Source organism: Ursus maritimus, unplaced genomic scaffold (genome assembly GCF_017311325.1).
Source record: "Ursus maritimus isolate PB19 unplaced genomic scaffold, ASM1731132v1 scaffold_18, whole genome shotgun sequence".
In the NCBI taxonomy this organism is placed as follows: Eukaryota; Metazoa; Chordata; class Mammalia; order Carnivora; family Ursidae; genus Ursus; species Ursus maritimus.
This window is the reverse complement of record NW_024424230.1, coordinates 56,224,415-56,233,551: the sequence shown is the minus strand read 5'-3', so window position 1 is coordinate 56,233,551 and position 9,137 is coordinate 56,224,415. Positions and strand designations below refer to the sequence as shown.

The 9,137-nt window shown below is 45.0% G+C and overlaps 2 long non-coding RNA genes across 2 annotated transcripts; one reads left to right on the top strand and one right to left on the bottom strand.

The window, feature by feature from the left end:
* Nucleotides 1-1,607: 1,607 nt before the first annotated feature.
* LOC121103271 lies at nt 1,608-6,528 on the bottom strand. Its single transcript, XR_005835430.1, has 3 exons — nt 6,392-6,528; nt 4,172-4,265; nt 1,608-3,834 (listed from the first exon to the last, which is right to left on the bottom strand). It is a non-coding gene; the product is annotated as an uncharacterized LOC121103271 (long non-coding RNA).
* A 987-nt stretch (nt 6,529-7,515) lies between these two features.
* On the top strand, nt 7,516-8,925 carry LOC121103270. Its single transcript, XR_005835429.1, has 2 exons — nt 7,516-7,654; nt 8,151-8,925. It is a non-coding gene; the product is annotated as an uncharacterized LOC121103270 (long non-coding RNA).
* The last annotated feature ends 212 nt before the right edge of the window (nt 8,926-9,137 follow it).

Below are 9,137 nucleotides of genomic sequence, written 5' to 3'. Positions count from 1 at the left end.
CACAGTGCCCTAAGGGGTCCATACCTACTCTTGCTTTGTGTCCTGTTTCACAGGTTGACACTCTCTTTTGCTACCCTGAAGATAGGGCCAAAGATAATAGTAGGTCCACTTCTCCAAAATCTCCACTTTTCCAAAGAATTTCAATGTACTTAGAGCACTTAGGACTTAACACAGCTGAATGATTGGTAGACATGTGTTTTAAAATCTAGTATCCATAAGAGGGTATTATAGAGATTTTCATTTATGCAAGACAAATGAGTCCTTCAATTATATCTAATATAGCAACAAAACAAAACAAAACAAACTTTAGAAGTTCCCAGAATTTCCCAAGTTTGTGCTTGTATGCTGACTTCATAAAAACAGCAATCTGGTACTGGGTTGGTGGTCATCATTTCTTTATTTAGAGTTTTAACCCAGACAGCCAAAGCTGGAAATGTAGTAAGCATTCCCCATGGTAGGCTCCATCCTAAGCAATGATATGGAAATATACTTAAAACATGGTCCTTACGAAGAGATTAGAAATGTTCAAGGAGAAGAAATTTGGGCAGTCAAATACTACATGTCTGGACCATGATTAGTAAATTTGAGAGCTGGGGTATTATTGGTGCTATTTGTATCAATTTAGGGTAGTGGTGGGACTATGAGGTAGAATCTTGAGAAAGAAGAGCAAAGCTGGAAGCATTGCACTTCCTGATTTCAAACTATGTTACAAAACTATAGTAATCAAAACAGTATGGAGCTGGCATAAAAACAGACACCTAGATGGGGGTGCCTGGCTGGCTCAGTCAGTGGAGCATGCAACTGGATCTCAGACCCCTCTGTGGGTGTGGAGATTAATTAAAAATTTAAGAAAAGGGGTGCCTGGGTGGCTCAGTCAGTTACTCATCCAATTCTTGATCTCAACTCAGGTCTTGATCTCAAGATTGTGAGTTCAAGTCCCGTGTTGGGCTCCACCTTGGGTGTGGAGCCTACTACAAACAAACAAACAAACAAACAAACAAACAAACACACCAACAAACAAAGAAACAAACAAAATACCAGACACACAGATCAATGAAACAGAATAGAGAGCCCAGGAATAAACCCATGCCCATATGATCAATTGATTTATAACAAGGGAAGCAAGAATACACAGGGGGAAAAAGATGGTCTCTTCAATAAGTGGTGTTGGGATTACTGTATAGGCACAGCAAAATAATAAAGTGCCCTCATAAGCCAGTACACACTCTCCATGAAGGATGCCTTTGAAATGTGGGTACTAAACATGTCCAAGAACCTGCTTGTTACATGATCAGAGATGTCTCTACAGGCTCCAGGGAGATTTGCTACCCAATTCTGCCAGGAAACTGCTTTCACACACTTTCTGCAATGGAAGCTACTCTACAATGAATTGAGGTTCCTTACAGTAATTGGAAGTGTTCAGACATAAGAGAAAATTTATTTATTTATTTATTTTTTAAGATTTTGTTTATTTATTTGACAGAGAGAGAGACAGCCAGCGAGAGAGGGAATACAAGCAGGAGGAGTGGGAGAGGAAGAAGCAGGCTCGCAGCGGAGGAGCCTGATGTGGGGCTCGATCCCAGAACGCCAGGATCACGCCCTGAGCCGAAGGCAGACGCTCAAAGACTGAGCCACCCAGGCGCCCCTCACCGAGGACTTTTTAAATTCAAACACTCTATGACTTAAGGAAACTCTAGTTTTTCTGAGCTGAAGCATAAAGCCCACATCATCATCTCTCATCACAATGTATGCTAATGCTTCTGTGAACAGTCCATGGAGCAAGATGATAGAATGTCTGTACATGACTTTACTGGCTAATCTACCATATGAAATCTAGTTACCATGAGCAGTCAGATGGAGAAAAATGATTATGACGAAGAGAAAACCCCAGGGAAAGGATTTTTCTGCTTGAATAAATAAAGTTAAATCCCTTTCATTGGGAAAAGCATTTCAAATTCAAAAAGGAAGGAGCCTCAACGAGGAAATGGAGACTAGCCCCTAGGATAATGTTTTTTCAAAAAGTTTTAAAACCACAATCAGAAATACAATTTACATCATGATTCACTATGCACACATACCCCTAACTATAATAAAAGTTTTACAAAACAACACTTACCCTTATTAAGGGCAATGTACCCTGACATTTTCTATTTTATTCCAGTTTTTAATAATTCTTTTATTGAAGCATAGCAAATACGCAGAACTGTACATGATGGTAAATGAAGGGCTTGATGAATTTTCACAGTGGACACATCTAAGTAACCTATGTTTTATTCTATTCTATTTCAACTTATTGTAATTATTTCTTATTAGAGTAAATAAAATATGCATAATAGACGATTTATCATTTTAACAATTTTTAAGCATACAGTTCTGTGGCATTAAGGACATTCACGTTGTTCTGTACCCATCACCACCATTCATCTCTAGACATTTTTCATTATCCCAGAAACTCTGCCCATTAAACAATATTCTCCCATTCCCCAATTCCTTCCAGCCTCTGACAAGTACTTTTCGTATCTACTGATACAAGTACCCTTTGTATCTGTGAATTTGACTACTCGAGGTACTTCACATAAATGGAATCATACAGCCTTTTTTCTTTTGTGATTGGCTTATTTCACTTGGCAGAATGTCCTCAAGACTCATCCCTACTGTGGCATGTGTCAGAATAGTCTTCCTTTTCAAGGCGGAATAATATCCCCTTGTCCGTCTATACCGCATTTTGCTTAGCTCTTCATCGGCTGATGGACATTGGGGTTGCTTACAGATTTTGGTTATTGTGAATAATGCTATTATAAACATGGGTATAAATATATGATTTAAAAAATGCTAGTTGCAACACATCAAATTGATTTTCTTGACATTGAAAAATACTGGTGTGCTAATTCATAAATTGAAATCAAATGTACTATTTCCTTGGAGCCAGATTAAGCTAACCAGGGCACTTTCAGAATCTTCATTTTCCTTTCTTGAACTGAGAAAGGCCTTAGTATGTGCCAGAAAGGATGACGTAGGTGTGGAGTTTTTCCCTTAACAATAGAAATTGTCCAACAGTGAAATGTAATGCCTCGTGGAGAGGAATCCCTTACCGTAGCCACTGCTCCGACACACACTAAACACTTATCTCTGGAAGTGAGACAGTTTGGTGGGCTAGCCAGCTTTTTTGGCGTGCTCAGGGTTGGTGTGTATCCAAATAGTTACAACACCTACAGCTAAACACAAGACTAGCTGAATGGGGGGGGGAGGGCACCTGGGTGGTGCAGTCAGTTGAGCGTCTGACTCTTGGTTTCGGCTCAGGTCTGATCTCGGGGTCTTGAGACCAAGCCCCACCTCAGGCTCTGAGCTCCATGGGGAGTCTGCTTGATTTTCTCTCTCCCTCTTCCCCTGCCTCTCATCCTGCTCTCTCTCTCTCAAATAAATAAATAAATCTTAAAAAAAAAAAAAGAGACTAGCTGAATAGGACTTGCTCAGAAAACTGAGAGTCCACAGACTGCTCTAGAAGTTGGTTATTGGTTTCTGTGGCTAACATATTGTACATCATTTCAAAATCAGTCTTGTTCAGAAAAACTACTTTCCTGAGGCATCAGTTGTCTACTGTTGCATAATAAATCATCTAAAAAATGAGTAGCTTTATATAACAGCGGGTCTTCAGGCTGGTAATTGGGCTGGTTTAGCTTGGCATTCCTGCTCTCTCCTGAGGTCACGTGTGTGTCTGCAATCATTCATTGGTGCCATTGGGGCTCATCTCACATGTGCTGGCAGTTGGCTGTGCCTCTTTCCACTGGTCTCTCAGCTTCATGGAGGCTAGCCCAGATTTCTTCACGTAGAGGACTCGTGGTTCCGAGAAGAAGAGAGAGAGAGAAGTTGCTGCGAGCTTAGGCTCGGAAATCCTACCATATCACTTTCTCCACATTCTGTTAGCCAGAGCAAGTCACAAGCCGGCTTAGATTCCAGGGGTGGGGAAATAAACTCTACCTCTTGATGACAGGAGCAGTAAAGTTACGTTGCCAACGGGTGTGTGCACAGAAATGGGAGAGATTACTATAACCCTCTTTGTCAACAATCTGCCACACCCTACTCTTGTGAAAAAGTAGTTTGACCCCATATTCCCATTTCTGATAATGTGTCCTACAGATCTACCTGCATACATATGAAATGATATACGTACTCGATTATTAACAGTAGCACTCTTTGTGATTAGAAACAACCCAACTATCCGTTAATAGGAGACGAATCCACCAACATGACAGGACACTGTGCATCTGTAAGAGAAAGTAGGACACTCTTATGTTAGACATAAAGAACTCTAGGATACATTGCTAACAAAATCGAAGTGCTTAAGAATGTTTACTGTGTCCCAAAAGTCCCGGTGCAGTTTTAAACCTTAATAATGTCAGAAGTATAAATGCTATAAACTTAGAAAGATATGACTCGAAAACTTAATTGGATACATTTCTTTTTTTTTTAAGATTTTATTAATTTTTTTATTTGAGAGAGAGAGGGAGAGAGCACAAGCAGGGGGAGGGGCAGAGGAAGAAGCAGATTCTCTGCTGAGTAGGGAGCCCGATGTGGGCTCTATCCCAGGACCCCAGGATCATGACCTGAGCCGAAGGCAGTATATACAGTATGGAAGATAGCCACCCAGGTGCCCCAAAATAAAATATTTTTAAAGGTTATTTATTTATTTGAAAGAGAGAGAGAGAATGGGGGCAAGGACAAAGGGAAAGAACCTCAATCAGACTCTTTGCTGAGTGCAGAGCCCCATGGAGGGCTCCATCTCACAACCCTGAGGTCATGACCTGAGCAGAAACCAAAGTCGGGGGCTTAACCAACTGAGCCACCTAGGCGCCCCTTAATTGTATACATTTCTTACTCACTTATTTAGTCCTGTGAATTTGGAATAAGAAATTTTAACATTAATGCTTTTGTTTCAGTGTTTGTTATCTTCAATCAGAGATACTGAAAGAAAATTTAAAAAATACATATTATATAAAGTTCACATAACTAAACAAGAGTAAAAGAGATTCAAATAATAAAACTTGCAAATAATGTTGTTTGCAAGTTTATAGTATTTGTACTTCTGAAATTACTAAAGCCAAAACCGCACCAACACTTTGGAATACCCAATCAAGGTGTGCTATTTTTTTTTAAGAAAAGGGTGATGATAAGTTGTGTCCATTTCCTGTTGTTTCTGTAGCAGATTACCACAAACTTAGTGCTGGGAAACAACACATTTATTTTCTGCTAGTTCCGGCGGTCAGAGGTCTACAACGGATCAGCAGTGGACGCCTGGGTGGCTCAGTCAGTGAAGCGTCTGCCTTCAGCTCAGGTCATGATCCCAGGGTCCTGGGATCGAGTCCCACATCGGGCTCCCTGCTCAGAGGGGAGTCTGCTTCTCCTTCTGCCTGCCTGCTCCCCCTGCTTGTGCTCTCTCTCTCTCTGACAAATAAATAAAATCTTTAAACAAAAAATAAAATAAAATGGATTGGCAGGGCTGTGCTCCTTCTGGAGGCTCCAGGGGAGACTCGGTGTCCTCGCCCTTCCCAGCTTCTCGGGGCTGCCTGAATTCCTTGGCCCGTGGCTCCATCCTCCACCTTCATAACCAGCAGCATAGTACTTTCCAGTCTCTCTGTTGTCTTTTCTCATTTCTGGCCCTCCCACCTTCCTCCTGTAAGGATGACATTGGGCCCACCCGCATAATTCCACATCTTAAGATCCTTCACTTAATCACATCTGCAAAACTCCTTTTGCCACCAAAAAAAAAAAAAAAAAAAAAAAAAAATTGCAGAGTCATAGGTTCCAGAGGATCCAGGACATCTTCCGGGGCCGCGAATCTATCATACCAATATTTTTGTTTGCATTTGCATAAAGAAACCGGAATGGATAGATAAGAAAGTAATAAAAATGGTTACTTATGGGGACAGTGAGGAGTATGGACAGGGTGGGAATTTTTTTTTAAAGATTTTATTTATTTATTTGAGAGAGAGAGAGGGAGAGCAGGGCGAGGGGTAGAGGGAGAGGGAGAGACAGAGTCTGGAGCAGACTCCCCACTGAACACAGCACCAGATGCCGGGCTTGCTCCCCCGCCCCTGAGATCATGATCTGAGCTGAAATCAAGAGTCCATGCAAGAGTGCAAGCGCCCCAGGGTGGAATAATTCTTAATGTGTATTATTTTATACGAATTTGGTATCTGAATACATGAATGTATTATCTACTCAAAATAAAATGATTAATTACAGTTTAAAAAGTAGGGCTTGCTGATTTTCAGGTATGCCCTGCTAGGTACCTAGACTTTTGCAAATTCTGGACTTTACGGAGATAGCCACATAATTCTTCTAAAGTGGATGAACTGACTCTACAAAATCAGAATGCTGTGAGTTCACTTACATTCCTATACCGCAAGCCGTGAAATCTGTCTTTGGTTAATTTTTTCTAGTGAAACGGCAAGAAGCAATGTGATGAAAGGGATAGCTCTGGTCCAGCCTGGGGCCTCATTCTCGTGGCCACGGTTGTTTCTTGTCTCACGGATTTTATAACCAGTGGCAGCCAGTTCTCGGTATTTGCTGGTGCGCTCCCCTCCGCCAGACGGTCTGCATTTAAAGCCTTCCCTCTCACTGTGAAACCAAGTGCGCTGACGCAGCTTTCAGGGACTGTGGGCCCCACGGAGACGGGAAGGAGCGGGGACGGATGGCTCCTCCTGTCCCTGGGGCTGCAGCTTGGTGTTGGCGCGTGAGCCAGCCCTGACTCACCAACCAAGAAGAGAAAACTTCCGCCCAGGACCACCTGCCAAGGCAACGTGCTCCAGAGGGACGCTGGAGCGTGTCCTGCTCAGGGGCTCACATTTCAGTTCCGAGCGAACCCGAGAGAGAAGGCAGGTGGGGAAAATCCCCGGAGCGCCAGTTTCATTGTGCGGCGCGGTGCTGGCGGCACGTGATCCGGAAGGTTCTTCTCCCTTCCTGGCTGGTCCTTTCCCGGAGACGGAGTCGTGCTGGGCGCCGCAGGGCCGGCCCCTCCCCCTCCTCTGGGCAGAAGCGCCTCGCCGCTTTTATCTCTGGTCGCCTCGGAGGGAAACTGCACTTTAAGGAGGAAGATTGCTTATTGTTCAAAAGGGGCAGTCTAACAGGAGACTGCCCTGTTTTCCACAGATAACAAGCAGGGCATGTCCTCTGCTGGGTAACAAATCAGCCCAGGGGCAGCCTTACAGGGTTTGGGCAGGGGACCTGCTGCCTCCGGCTGAGTCACGGCCAGCTCAGCGTGACGGGGGCTGGCTGCTTCCCGGCTGTGCCCGTCATCATCCGGGCGGGGACGCTGCCTCATGTCCACGGGTTGCTCCAGTCACTTCCTTCCTCTCTGGGCTTTAGGTGACCCCAGGAGACGGGGGTGGAGGGGACCAGACGTCCCTGCGTGCAGGTGAGGAGCCCTGGCCTGGGAGCAGGACCCCTTGGGCTCCGAGGCCGGACTGCCTGGAGCACAGGGTCTGCCTCGATTCTGCCCTTTCGTGTGCTGCTGCGTGTTCACTCTCACCACCGGTCTGCCTCGATTCTGCCCTTTCGTGTGCTGCTGCGTGTTCACTCTCACCACCACACGCTGCTCCCTTAGACCTGGCCAGCCCTCTTCCCGACAGAGCCGCTGGTCTCAAGGTCAAATGGGGTAAGAAGGTGTGGATGGATGATAACAATAAAAGTAATCATAGTATTAAGTGATGTACACCTGGATTATAACTCTTATCAATCATAACCTTCTGTTACTTTCCTAAGGAGAAGCTTTCCTTCATAAGGTTAATATATTGGGCCTTTCTTGGGAGCAGGTGGGGAAGGGGATAATTCAAATGAGAAATTTGTATAATACAGGTTTGGAGAGAGAAGGGAAAGGAAAGTTCAGAGAAGATTTCTAACTGAGTGGGAGAGAGGCTGACAGGGTTTTCAGGGGCTGGAGGTGTTGCAGGGAAATTTGAGCAGCTGGAATGGGAAGTGGGACTTTGGGGGGAAAATGATATTGAAATGGGAGTTTGGGGAAAGTTTCCATGTGGAATACGGTGCAAATTCCCTTCTCTTTGACTATCTTTAAAAATACTTCTGTGAAGATCCAAATGGCTTTTCAATGTGTTGGAATCTGATGCATGTTTCTGGTATATTTTTAAGTGCAGACTGGTCCAGGGAGGCTACACGACCGGGAGCGCCAGCCTCCACCCAGGTTCCTGAGACAACAGAGCCACCACACTGTATGGGTGGCAGGTGGGGAATCCCAGGGCTTGGGGGTGCAGGGAAGGGACAGGGGTGGGGGCAGGGAAGGGGGGAAAACAAATAAAGGTGGTGTAATTCAGAGTTGGCCCAGCCTCACAAGGAAGAGAGCAGCGGCACACAGGACATTCTGTGGAGGCTGTGTGGACTCTTTGCTCTGGGGACCACCATTAGAGTGGAAATAAGAGTGAGCAATTTATCCGTCAGCAACTCCTATCTCCTCTCATTGCCAAAGCGCACTCCATGGGGCATTCAGTCCCTCTGTTTGTGTGTGTGGTACCCAGCCCCTCAGGGCAGCCACCAGGACGGTTAGAGCCTCTGGAATTCTGTTTGGCTCACACTGGGGTACTGGGGCTGGGGCCCTGGCCCACGGTGGATGTTCCAGTGGCCTCGGCTGGCCGCGAGAGGCAAGGCAGGAGGCAGGGCCGGGTGGCGGTGATGCAACTGCTGCTGCTCCTGGAGCAAGGAGCTGGGGTGCAGGGTTCGGACAAGCAAATCTGGGGACGCACGCCAGCTGGGAGTGGCGCAGTGCCTTTATGCTGATGGGAAAAGGTACATCTTCCAAGCAACTGTATTGCTATTTGTTGGGAAAATTGGGATGTTTCATTTAATTTTGTTGGTAAAAGATCTGTACTTCCATCTGCCAGAAGATTGTCATGATAAATAAATCCATGAAAGGTGCTTGCGCAGTATACAACGCGTGTGATTGTCCATGGTCTCGACCTGGCCTCATGGGCCCAGGTCAAGAGCAGTCTGGCACAGGAAAGCCTTTATAAACCGCTTTCACACATTACATGGGAATGTTGATTTGTTGACACTCAATACAAGTTTGCCGATTGATTCTGGAAGGAGAAAGGGGGGAATAAATGCTAAATGAATGAGTGAGTGAGTGA